Source organism: Paroedura picta, chromosome 5 (genome assembly GCF_049243985.1).
Source record: "Paroedura picta isolate Pp20150507F chromosome 5, Ppicta_v3.0, whole genome shotgun sequence".
Taxonomy (NCBI): Eukaryota; Metazoa; Chordata; class Lepidosauria; order Squamata; family Gekkonidae; genus Paroedura; species Paroedura picta.
In genome coordinates, this window is record NC_135373.1 from 8,187,578 (window position 1) to 8,199,432 (window position 11,855).

At 49.6% G+C, this 11,855-nt stretch overlaps 1 long non-coding RNA gene across 1 annotated transcript; it reads right to left on the reverse strand.

Moving 5' to 3' along the window:
• Positions 1-6,462: 6,462 nt before the first annotated feature.
• Positions 6,463-10,304, reverse strand: LOC143838920 (uncharacterized). Its single transcript, XR_013231479.1, has 4 exons — positions 10,236-10,304; positions 9,156-9,239; positions 8,102-8,197; positions 6,463-6,563 (listed from the first exon to the last, which is right to left on the reverse strand). It is a non-coding gene; the product is annotated as an uncharacterized LOC143838920 (long non-coding RNA).
• Between the last annotated feature and the right edge of the window lie 1,551 nt (positions 10,305-11,855).

The window sequence follows — 11,855 nt, forward strand, 5'->3', positions numbered from 1 at the left end:
TCAGATCACTACCAACTCACTACCAACCCTCTTATCATGTCCATGGCCACAGCTTTCACACCAAACATCATGGATCCATGGCTTCCTGGTGACACCACAGAGAAAACAGTATTTGAAAGCATGGATCCTCATGGATCCTTCAGGGTTTTGCATTGGGCCACCCCAATATCAGCAACAAATCACGTATCATGTCCATGGCCTCAGCTCCTACCACAAAAATCATGGAGCAAGAACCTTTGTGGAGCAAGAACTTCATTTGTGGAGCAAGAACATCATTTCAAAGCATGGCTCCTCATGGATCCTTAGGGGGTTTGCATCAAGTCACCCCAAACTCACCACCAAATCACATGACATGTACATTGCTACAGCTCCCACCACAAAAATAATGGATCCATGCCTTTGTGGCAACACCAAAGAGCAAAAACATAGTTCAGAAGCACAGATTCCCATGGAACCTCAAGGCTTTTGCATCTGGTTACCTCAAACTCTCCAACAAATTACATAACATGTCCATACCATGTTTGGAGAGCCAGTTTGTGGTTAGGAGTGCGGACTTCTAATCTGGCATGCCGGGTTCGATTCTGCGCTCCCCCACATGCAGCCAGCTGGGTGACCTTGGGCTTGCCACGGCACTGATAAAGCTGCTATGACCGAGCAGTGATATCAGGGCTCTCTCAGCCTCACCCACCTCACAGGGTGTCTGTTGTGGGGAGAGGAAAGGGAAGGTGACTGTAAGCTGCATTGAGACTCATTCGGGTACAGAAAAGCAGCATATAAGAACCAACACCTCTTCATCTTCGTCTTCTTCTTCTGCACGCAAAACAATGCTGGGATTTTTAAAAAAACCTTTGCAATAGTGGAGTCAGGTGTTTCTGTATGCATGTCTGAATGAACCGATCAATCTTTAAGACAACAAGTCCTCTGAAAAGCTACCCTTGGAGGATCAGGACAATTTACAGCAACAGCCTCAATATTCCACTTTTTCGGAATTAGTAAAAAGCGGCTGAGACTTACCACGGCTGCTTGTTGACACCCGCTGAGGGCTGGCTGGAGGTGAATGCAACTGCCCCAGCATCCCGTGGGCCAGGCGTGCTGCTGTCATGCAGCATGCATGCCGTCAGGGTGAGCCGGGACCTGTGGCGCCTATATAAAGCGCCACGTGTGCGGGTCCCAGGCTAATTACCCAGGACACCACAGAGAGCAGCTTCCCTCTCACCCGCCCCATGTTAATGTGCATACAGCCTGATTGTGTGTCTTGAGGGGTCGTTTCATGTTCAATAACTAGTCAAAGCTGCAGGTTTGCATGGGATGGAGCCTGTTGGCAGGGAGTCCCGTGGGCGATCGGACTCCCTGAAGTGTCTACCTAAGAGGCGGCATGTAAACAAGTGTGGCTGACCCTGCTGGGCGGCCAGGGGCTCGTTTGCCAGGCGGCCGGGGGATAGCCAAATGAGATGGGCACCTGTTGGCTCCCCCACATAGGTCGCTTCCAGTAGGGAAGATTACAGAAGGCAGGGGGAGCTGCTCTCCCGACTGGGAAAGGTGCGGATCTCCAGGGTGCCTCTGGACTCTTTGGGCTTTGGTGCAGTCCACTGACTGCTAGGTCAGGCTCCCTCTCCCATGCTGCGCCAACCCTCCCATGGGGAGGTAATAAAGCTGTGGCCATGTTTATACCCAACGTTGGTGTGTCATGTCTTATTCCAGTACATAATGCTCTCCTGCAAGTCAATAGACTTTAGCATGGAAGTATATTCACAGAAGCAGGTAACCAAGATTCTGAGGACCTTTAGCTTTGTCAGCTGTTCTTCAAAGAGTATCTCTGGGCCTTTCTGAAACTCTGCGTTCAGCTCCCTCAATTATGGAGGGAGCTAGGTCTTTGGTTGTGGTCAGAGCCAGAAATAATGGGGGGGGCCTTCTCAGGTTACACAATAATATCCAGCGAACCCCACCCTGGGAGGTAGATGGCTGCAGGATTGGGGGGGGGAGGGATTCTACCGCCAATCTTTTTTGACCCTTTTGATGTTTTGTTGTTTTATGAGATGGCTTTCTATCATGTTTGTATTGTACCCCACCATGAGTCCCCAGAGAGTCGCTACAAAACTAAGGAATGAATGAATGAATGAATGAACCAACCAACCAACCAACCAACCAACCAACCAACCAACCAACCAACCAACAAACAAACAAACAAATCTTTCCATTGCCCCCATTACCATCTCATCATGAAAGGAGTGCTCTACCCCCAGCATGCCATTCAGGAGGTCTTCCTACAGCTGCCAGAATATGCCAGGAGCCACACTGACCCCAAATTGTACTCAGTTCACATGGAAGGCACCCTTTTGTGTAGCGATCCCCTGAGCCTCACCTGAGGCAGCCTCAACTGACAGTCGCTGGCAAGTCAGAAGTTTAGTCTTGCAGCCTTAATCCATAACAACCGTAATGAAAAAAGTAAAACAAACAAGTGTGCTCAGACACAGCAATTCAATTTAAATTCAGACTAAACACTAATAAACAGAAAACCTTAGAACATTACTGAAAAACCTTAGAACATTATTAAACAACCTTAGAACATTAATGAAACACAATATTGCAACTATTTACAGGGCTATTGACGAAAAGCAATTTAGCAGAATTATGTACAAATTGAACGTCAATCTTTGGTTGTTGCAGGGCTGCCACTTGAGCACGCAGGGCACGCACTTCCCGGCTAAGAGCACGCCAGCCCTGCGTGTTTCCCAGCATGCGGTTCTCCATGGCTGAGACTGCAAAGGAAGGGAAAACAGGAATGCTTGAGACTCCTCTGGGCCAATCAAATGGCCCATGGAACACAGAGGGCGGCATGGGGAGCCACTTACCTCTGCCCAGCAAACGCTGCTCCACTGAGCCCAGCGTGGAGATCAGCTGCAGGAGGTCCTCTTTTGTCACTGCCTCCATCTCAGGCCCTGCAGGGGAGGACACTGAAATGAGGACACTGGGCCCATCTGTGCACGGAGCACTTTGCTTGCTCACACATGCTGGGTGCTTTTCATGGGAGTGGAGATGGAGTCACTTACTAAAGCCTCCAGCCTGGTCCTGAGGTCCTGTAGGCTCCTCTGCAGCTGGGACAGGAATCCCTGTGGTGGATGAAAGTGGCCAGAGTCAGTTGGACAATCCACAACCCACTGCAAAGAGCCCCTGGGGAGTTGGGAGGGAGCAGGGAAGGGGCTAAATCTGCGGGTGACACGAGGTTGTTCGGGGAGGACTGTGAGGTGCTCCAGAGATCTCCAGAGATGGAGTCAGAAGTGGGACGGAAGGATCTTGGAGTCTTGATAGAGAACTCCGTGGAAAGGTGTGACAGTAACTAAAGGAAGGCCAGTGTGGTCCAGGGGATTATTCGGAAGGACACTGAAAACAAATTTCCCCCCTGTCCTAATCTGTGGCCTAGCCTCATTTGGAGCACCACGTACAGTTTTGGTGACCGGACCTCAGGAAAGGTATTCTAGCTTTGAAAAAGGGGGCAGGAAAGGGCAGGTGGAACGATGGAGGGGAAGGAACACTCTCCCTAGGAAGAAAGGTGAAAGAGGTCAGGGCTCCTTCCCTTGGAGAAACAAGGATTGAGGGTCACGGGACAGAGGGGGACAGAGGGAGGCATGGGACAGAGAAGGGAGAGAAAGAAGTTCTTTTCCCCCACTCTCACTATCCTCCTGGGCATCCAATGAAATCGCAGAGCAGCAGGAAGTCCTTCTTTACCCAAAGAGGTGGAATTTCCTGCCACAGGAAGTGGGAGCGGCTCTAAGCATCGTCAGCTTCGAGAGAGATTGAAGTAGAGGCCCAGGAGTGGCTCTTCCCCCCAAGGCATGAGTGGAATGCTCTACCTGGGGAAGGGATGCTCTGCCTCCTTGGTGTTTGGTGGGCCACAGTGGGAGGGCTTCTGGAGGTCCTGCCCCACTGGAGGACCTCCTGATGGCATCTAGAGTTTGGCCACTGCCACCATGAGCTTTGGATCAGAGGGGCCATGGGCCCGATCCACCATGCCTTCTCTGATGTTCTCTTCTTCCAAAGCTCTGTTCAATGAACTTTCAAAACTGGATAGTTTTGTGGTTGGTACCCCCCTAAGGCACAGGTGCATTTCGCAGGAGGCTTGTTCTGTCGGAGACTAAAAAGAGCATCCTTTTTCACTTGGGCCAGTCTCCAACTTAGAGAGTGCACTTTTACTGGGTTGTTAATAAAGCCCAATGTGCCTTGGGGTGCATGAACACTCAGGCTTCCTCCTTTACTCTCCCATTCCCCGAAATTACAACAGATCATGAGGTGTCTGTCCGCCTGATGTGAAAGGTGTTGCTTTAAATTCTAGATTTCCTTTGGGGCTGGCTTCAAAAGGAAGGCGAGTTCTTTGGAGGGTGGGCAGTGGGTTGGCCTTCCTGGTTGGCTGCATCTCTTACCAGCGTCCTCAGGTGCGGGGCCTCCCTGATCAATCTCCGGGGCCAGTTGCTCTGGTTTGTCTTCATGCTGAACAGCCCCGTTGCTCTGGCCGATGCCCTCGATGTTTTGTGGCTGTGAGGGAGAAGCAAAGAGGGTAAAGTTTTCAGTGCCACAAAACTCTTAGCACTACAAGCCCAAATGGGCCCCAAAGGAGGGGAAGCGACTGGAGAATCAGAACCCCACAGAGCTCCAAGAGACCGCAGAGGGCCATCTGTATCAGCCCCCCACATTCTGGGGGAATTAAATTCACACAAGCCAGTCTCTCCCTAAACAGTCTGCCACCCTCCGAGGCAGCCCCTTCCGTCTATGAACAACCATTCCTGTCAGAAAATGGTTCCTGATACTGAAGTGGAAACTCCTTTCCCGCTATTTGAAGCCCCCGTTCCCAGTGCAGGACTCCTAGTCCACACACGTTGGAGAACGCGCCTTCCAGGAGTTTCTGCCCCTGAATTTTCCTGTGCAAAACACACAGACTTATCTAGAAAGTGCAGTGAAAGTGCTTTATCCAAGGTGTGCAGAATTGGTGCTTGACTCTACAGCTGCAGCAGACAAGTGCCCCCCCCCTCCTTCAACATGTCTCCCTTTCACGTAGTTGAACCCAGCGATCCTATCAGTCACCGACCTCTGTTAAGGGCAGCTGCACCCCCTGTGGCTGAGCCCAAGGATGGCCCTGGAGACCCTCTCTTGGAAGCCCGGGGGGGGAACATGGCCACCATGACAGGGACCCTTCAGGGCACAGCCTTAAATTCAATGAGCCACAGCCAGACATCTCTGCCAAGGTGAGTGGGGTCGTGGCTGCCTGTGCGGTCTGGCTGCCCTTCTCTCCAGTACCCTACCTTCACTCCTCCTCCACACTCCTCCTTCACTCCTCCTCCACACTCCTCCTCCACAAGGAGGGTCCCCTTTGGCTAGTCACAGTCCTATCACAGAACTGTTCTAATAGAGAACAGATGGAATCCTTGGGGGGGGGGGAGCCTGAATGTGGCACACAACCTTAGACTATACCAGTGACTGGAGACAGGAGAGAATCCTTAGTGGGAAAGGGCGGCGGGGGGGGGGCTCCCCTAAGCCATCTTTGTGTCAAGATTAAGAACGGTGCCCTCTAATTGCTGGGATTGATTCCTCACTGCTCTTCCACATACTGGGTGTCCTTGGGGTAGTCGCAGTGCTGTCAGAGCTGTTTTCACATGGCTCGCTCAGCCCTACCTACCTCAAAGGGTTTCTGTATTGGGGAGAGGATGGGAAGGGGATGGCAAGCTCCCAGCAGTCTGTGCAAATGTCAGCCCTAGTTTGGCCCTTAGATTTGGTTTGAATAGGTGAGGTGACATTCAGGGGAAAACACTGCCTAGTAGTATCCCTTTGACCCAAATAACCATCCATTATGGATGCAGGTTCTGTTTGAACCTGGGTCCTTGGTTTGTTTTCTCTAAGGAATAGGGGATCTTTCAAGGTGTTACCCACTTCCACATGTTGGCTGCTTGGCCCTGGAGTGTCCTCCGATGGTGATGGAGTCCTTCCATCTGCTTCTAAATTGGGCCTGGGTGGATCGGGCCACAGTTGATCAATCTGTGAAGGAAAGTTTCCACTTGTGGTTGGGAACGGAGTCTTTGGACTACTCCAAAGACAAATTCAACCCGTCTGCTCCCAATTCTTCCCCCGGCTTTCAAAGGAATGTAATAATTTCAGAAGATCTACGTATGTGGAATGGGGGATCTTTCGAGGTGTTACCCACATCCACATGTTGACTGCTTGGCCCTGGAGTGGCCTCCGATGGTGATGGAGTCCGTCTATCTGCTTCTAATATGGGCCTGGATGGATCGGGCCACAGTTGATCAATCTGTGAAGGAAAGTTTCCACTTGTGGTCAGGAACAGAGTCTTTGGACTACTCCAAACACAAATTCAACCTGTCTGCTCCCAATTCTTCCCCCGGCTTTCAAAGGAACGTAATAATTTCAGAAGATCTACATGTGTGGAATGGGGGATCTTTCGAGGTGTTACCCACATCCACAGGTTGGCTCCTTGGCCCTGGAGTGTCCTCCAATAGTGATGGAAATCTTTTTCCTTCAAATCTGGGCTTGGGTAGACTGGGCCACAGTTGATCAATCTGTGAAAGAAAGTTTCCACTTGTGGTCGGGAATGGAGTCTTTGGAGTCTTGTTCCCTCAGTGTGATTCCTTCAATGACCAGCCTGTAGACCATTTCAGCTGTCTTGCCATTGGCCGAATTCTGGAACTCTTGGCCCCTGATATGGGTCTCACCCCATGAATATTTAGCATGTTTAAAAATGGAACACAAATAAGGTAACTCCCACTCATTTTGGAATCCGAGGCCTGTCATGAGACCCCAGGGTTTCCTGAAACCTGGTTGAGAAACCTGCTCTCTTTCAGAGGGAGAGCCATCAAGTGGAGGCAGAAGGGTCTTCGGGGAATGGCCTGTCTATCCCTAGAACTCTCTCATAGAGAGAGGCCCCCTTTCAAGTCTGAGACTAGGAGAAACCACAAAGCCCTTTTCTCCCAACAATCAAGGTAGCATTCATCCCCGGAGGGTGGGGGCGGCAACCTCTGGCTCTCTGGATGTCCATGGAGTGCATGGCAGGGGCTCATGGTAATCGTAGTCCATAGACATGTGGAGAGCCTCAGCTTGGCCACCCCCTGCAGGATGCCGCTGCCTGCCTCTGTGCAGAGCCCCTGGCCTTCCTAGGAAGTCTCCCATCTGGGTCCTAATCAGGGCTGTGCTTTAGAGGTCAGATGTGGTCAGGCTAGCCTGCCCCTCCACAACAGAGTCTGGTCACCCTACTAAAAAAAAACATCTTACCCACTCTGACAGCTCCTACCTCTAGTCCTAGGTTATAGGGTTTTTTAGGTTAACCGTGGTCTGTATTTCATCCTGAATAAACTATTGCCATGATGAATTTCTAGCCTGACTGCCTATGACGGTCTAGTCCTTCCTATCCCCAGTCCCTTGAGAGGTCTGATCCTTGATAACGGAGTGACTTCTTTGCAGCAGGAAGACGCTCAGATAACGGGACTCTGAGGCACCAGCCCCTGTTCAGTTGGACATTTCCACACCCGGGAGCTCCTCAAATTCCTTAGGAAACTCTGTTTAATCCAGTGGTTCTCAACCGGCCTAATGCCGCGACCCTTTAATACAGTTCCTCCTGTTGTGGTGAGCCCCAAACATTAAATTATGCAAGGGTTCTTTCACAGAAATTAAATCGAAAGTGACTGATGCCGTGAAGATCCATTGTTCATGATGGTATATAAATGTGGGTTTTTCCCAGGGTTTCTCAGTTCAGTTCTGCCTCTTGCCCCGCCGAGCTGTGCCGCAACCTGGATCTCCTGGAATGGTTGGTGGCCGAGCGTGGGCGACTGCAGGAGGAGTGGCAACAGTGCCAGCCCCTCCCCCCCCCCCGGCCAAGTGGCTTGCCCTGCCGCGGCCCCTGTGAAAGGGTTGTTTGACCCACAAAGGGGTCCCTTCCCCCAGGTTGAGAACCACTGGTTTAATCTATCTCCCAACTACCGGTCCCCAACCACGGCCACCTCCCATGGCTTATGGGAAATCAGTGGCCGGATTGGAGGCTTCTGTAGGCTTTGATTCCTGCTTTTGATATCTCTGCGCCCAAAAGGAACTTTGTAGAAGTTACCAATAAATCAGATTCCCTGAGTCTTTCCAGAAGTTGCTGGCCCTCTTTCATCCTCTTTTGACGCTCCAGCTTCTCCATTGTTTGTCGCTCCTGAATCTGAAAGAGTTATCATGGGTCAGGAATTAGAGCATTCAGATCCTGACTTCTATACACATTTGAAACAGTTTTATCGCTTTTTACCAAGGGCCTAAAAACTCCTGAGAAGAAGTAGCCCTCAGGGAAAGTTCTGAAAAGTCTGCTTCCTAGAATGTGTAACACTTCTTCAGTCACCCCACACCAAACCACAGAGTGCTCTTTGTTCTTTGACTTTCTTCATGCATAGTTTGCCAGACGCAAGGTGGATCTTGCATGTTCTCTTTTGCCACTGGTGACCCAAGTGCTTCAGTTGCCATTGAGAAGTCTCCATGTTCTGGACCCTGGTTCCCCCCTGACCCCTTCTCCATCCCTTGCCCTGTTTTCTCCCCATTGAAATTGTGTCTCTCTGAAGGCCTAGCTTGGTCATCCTCCCTGGTTCTTGTCATTCTTCAGACTGTCCTGGTCTGTGAATGGGTATTTTCTCTCCCCTGAATGAGTCTAAGCGTGTTTACATGGAGACTGAGGCACCAGGAGGTGTAGGTTGTGCTGTTCCGAAATTCAATCTGCTCTACTATTAAAACACAGTGTAAGATAGTGATGTTGTTACAGGGGGAACAGATGGTCGCACTCTTGATTGTGTTATTCCTTGTTTGGGTTGACCTACACTGGCTTTCCCAAGAGTTTTGCAAGAGCTACCTGTGCCCCTGTTTTCATACATGTGTTTATGTTCCGTGCTGTGCCAAGACTGGCCATCCAACCTGCTTCCCAGGGTTGTGAGGGGGCCCGAAATCAGGCACATGGCTCCATTCTGATTGAAATCAGACCTCCAAAGAAAAGGCAAATACCTGGACGATTCTGGAATCATCACCCTTCTAAACGTTACTGAAAACAAGGTTTGACTACGGGAACAAATTCCATCCCACCCCTGCTGATTTTTCCTCCCGCTTTGAATGGAAAATAATAATTTTAGAAGACACACCTCGGCAAACATGATCTTTCTTTCTTCGAAGGCATCTTTCTTGGTTTTCTTCTTTTTAACTTGTGGGATGCCCCAAGGATTCTGCTAATGAGAAAAAGCATGGGCCATTCTAGGGGTGGATTTCCCAAGCATCCCGTCCCAGCAGGAACAGGCCAGGGTGCCCTCAGCCAGGTTGGAACAGGGCTCTGTCTTCTAGCTCAAGATCGTCCTCTCTGTCTGGCAGCTGGGCCCCAGCACCCACAGCAGACAAACCCCTTTCACCCCTTCCCTGTTGTGGGAAAGTTATGGGAATGCGATTGTAAGCGGCTTTGAGACTCCTTCGGCGAGAGAAAAGTGGCATATAATAACCAACTCTTTTTCTTCTTCTTCTTCTCTTATATCCACATTCCTTACAATCCCCTCTCCCTTTTATTTTGTTTTATTCAGGACAATGTGGCTGTCATGTGACGTTAGTAGTATGCAATACAAATCTAACTCTCTGGTCCCAGGACAAGAGACCTTGCCAGCACAGCTTGTCACTTGCCTGCTTGGGCAGAGACGGAAGGGGCAAACAACTAGTCTCTTTTAATTATTTCTTTTTGCAACTGGGAAAGTGCCTGCTATTAATTCTTCCTTCACAGGGCAACTGAGGCTCCAGGCTGTACCGATTGTGCTGCTTTGGATCTCTACGTGTCAGAGAGTTGTGTCGTTTGAGTGGCAGCCGATTTTCACTCTCCTGGTTCTATCATTTTGAGTTTGGGATGACACCCGCTGGCTGTCTCCAGACTTTTGGAAGAGCTACCCTTACCACAATGTTCATACACTCTTCTAACTGTTATTTATCCATGTTTCCTATTTTGTCCAGACTAGGCATCCAGTGTGTTTGCCAGGGCTGTTAGTGGGCCCCTGAAATTAGGCACATTTCTGTTTCCTGATCCAAATCAGGCCCCAGAATAAAGACTGGGTGGGATCCTGGCATTTTAGGAATGACCTGCTGTCAAAGTAGAACCAAAAATCTCCTGAGAAAAAAAATTTCACCCCGATATTCTGACTCTTCTTCCTTTTTTACAAGAAAACTAATAATAATTTTAGAAGATTTACCTGTCCATAGATGTTGTTCTTTCTTTCATCCCCTGAATATTTTCTTTGTGGTGGAATCCACGGTTTCTGGTGCAGAGAGAAAAAATTCTTGATCACTCCAGGTATGGAATTCGCAAACACAAATTCCCATCATGAACATTTCAAGATGCCCTCAGCCATGTCAGGATATGGCTCTGACTCCTAGCTCAGTATGCCTTTTCTGCCCAGCAGCCATGTTTCCTGTCTTGTCCAGACTAGGTATCCAGTGGGTTTGCCAGGGCTGTCAGCAGGCCCCTGAAATCGGGCACATTTCTGAGTCCTGATCCAAATCAGGCCCCAGAATAATGACTGGCTGGGTGGGATCCTGCCATTTTAGGAATGGCCTGCCGCTGAGGTAGAACCGAAAATGAGGTTCTCCTGAGCACAAAAATTTAACCTCAATGTTGCAGACTCTTCCTCCTGTTTTCCAAGAAAGATATGTTTGCCATGGCTGTCAGAGGGCACCCAAAATCAGGCACATTTCTGAGTCCTGATCCCAATCAGGCCCCAGAATAAAGACTGGGTGGGTGGGATCCTGGCATATCTACTGCCGCAGAAGTAGAACCGAAAATGAGGTTCTCCTGAGCACAAAAATTTAACCCCAATGATGCTGACTTTTCCTCCTGTTTTACAAGAAAGATAATAATAATTTTAGAAGATCTACCTGTCCATAGATGGTGTACTTTCTTTCATCCCCTGCTTTTTTCTTTTTAACCTGTGGTGCAATCCACGGTTTCTGGTGCAGAGAGAAAAAATTCTTGGTCACTCCAGGTATGGAACTCACAAACACCAATTCCCATCATGAACATGTCAAGGTGCTCTCAGCCCGTTGAGAATATGAATCTATCTTCTACCTCCATATAGTCTTTTCTGCCCAGCACCCAGCCTCCAGCATTGAAGGAAGACAATCATCTTTCTTGCACCAGATTTCTGGGAACCTTTAACTAGGGAAGGGCTGACCAGCCTACTGGCAACCAGCCAGAACTGTGTGGTCTGCCTGTATTCTGGATCCTAGCAGTGGTCAGCAGTGGGAGGCCACAGCCAGGGAGGAACAAAGGGTCTCTTCCAAGCAGCCATTGACCTTTTAACACCCCCAGCCAGCACCAGGCTCAGCACCTCTTGGATTGTGCCTGTTCTGTGAAAGAAGACTGCGACCCAACTAGGGGAGATTATTGGAAGAACCAAACCAGAGAGAACAGAGAACCTACATACCAGAAGGCAAAGGGCCTGAATCCTAGAATGTGTAATGTGTTGCAAGGCATCAATGAAGCTGCCAGTTTGAATGGAACATAATAATTTTATAATACACACCTGGGCAAACCTGGTGTTTCCTCTTTGGAAGACATCTTCCTCGGTCTTCTTTTTTTCAAATTTTGGGGGGCCCCAAGCCTTCTTCTAATGGAAAAAGCATTGGTCGTTTTAGGGGTGGCTTTCCCAAGCATCCCATCCCAGCAGGAACAGGCCAGGGTGCCCTCAGCCAGGTTGGAACAGGGCTCTGTCTTCTAGCTCAAGATTGTCCTCTCTGTCTGGCAGCTGACAAACCCCTTTCACGCCCCAGATTTAGTTGGGGGAAACAACTAGTCTCTTTTAAGTATTTCCTTT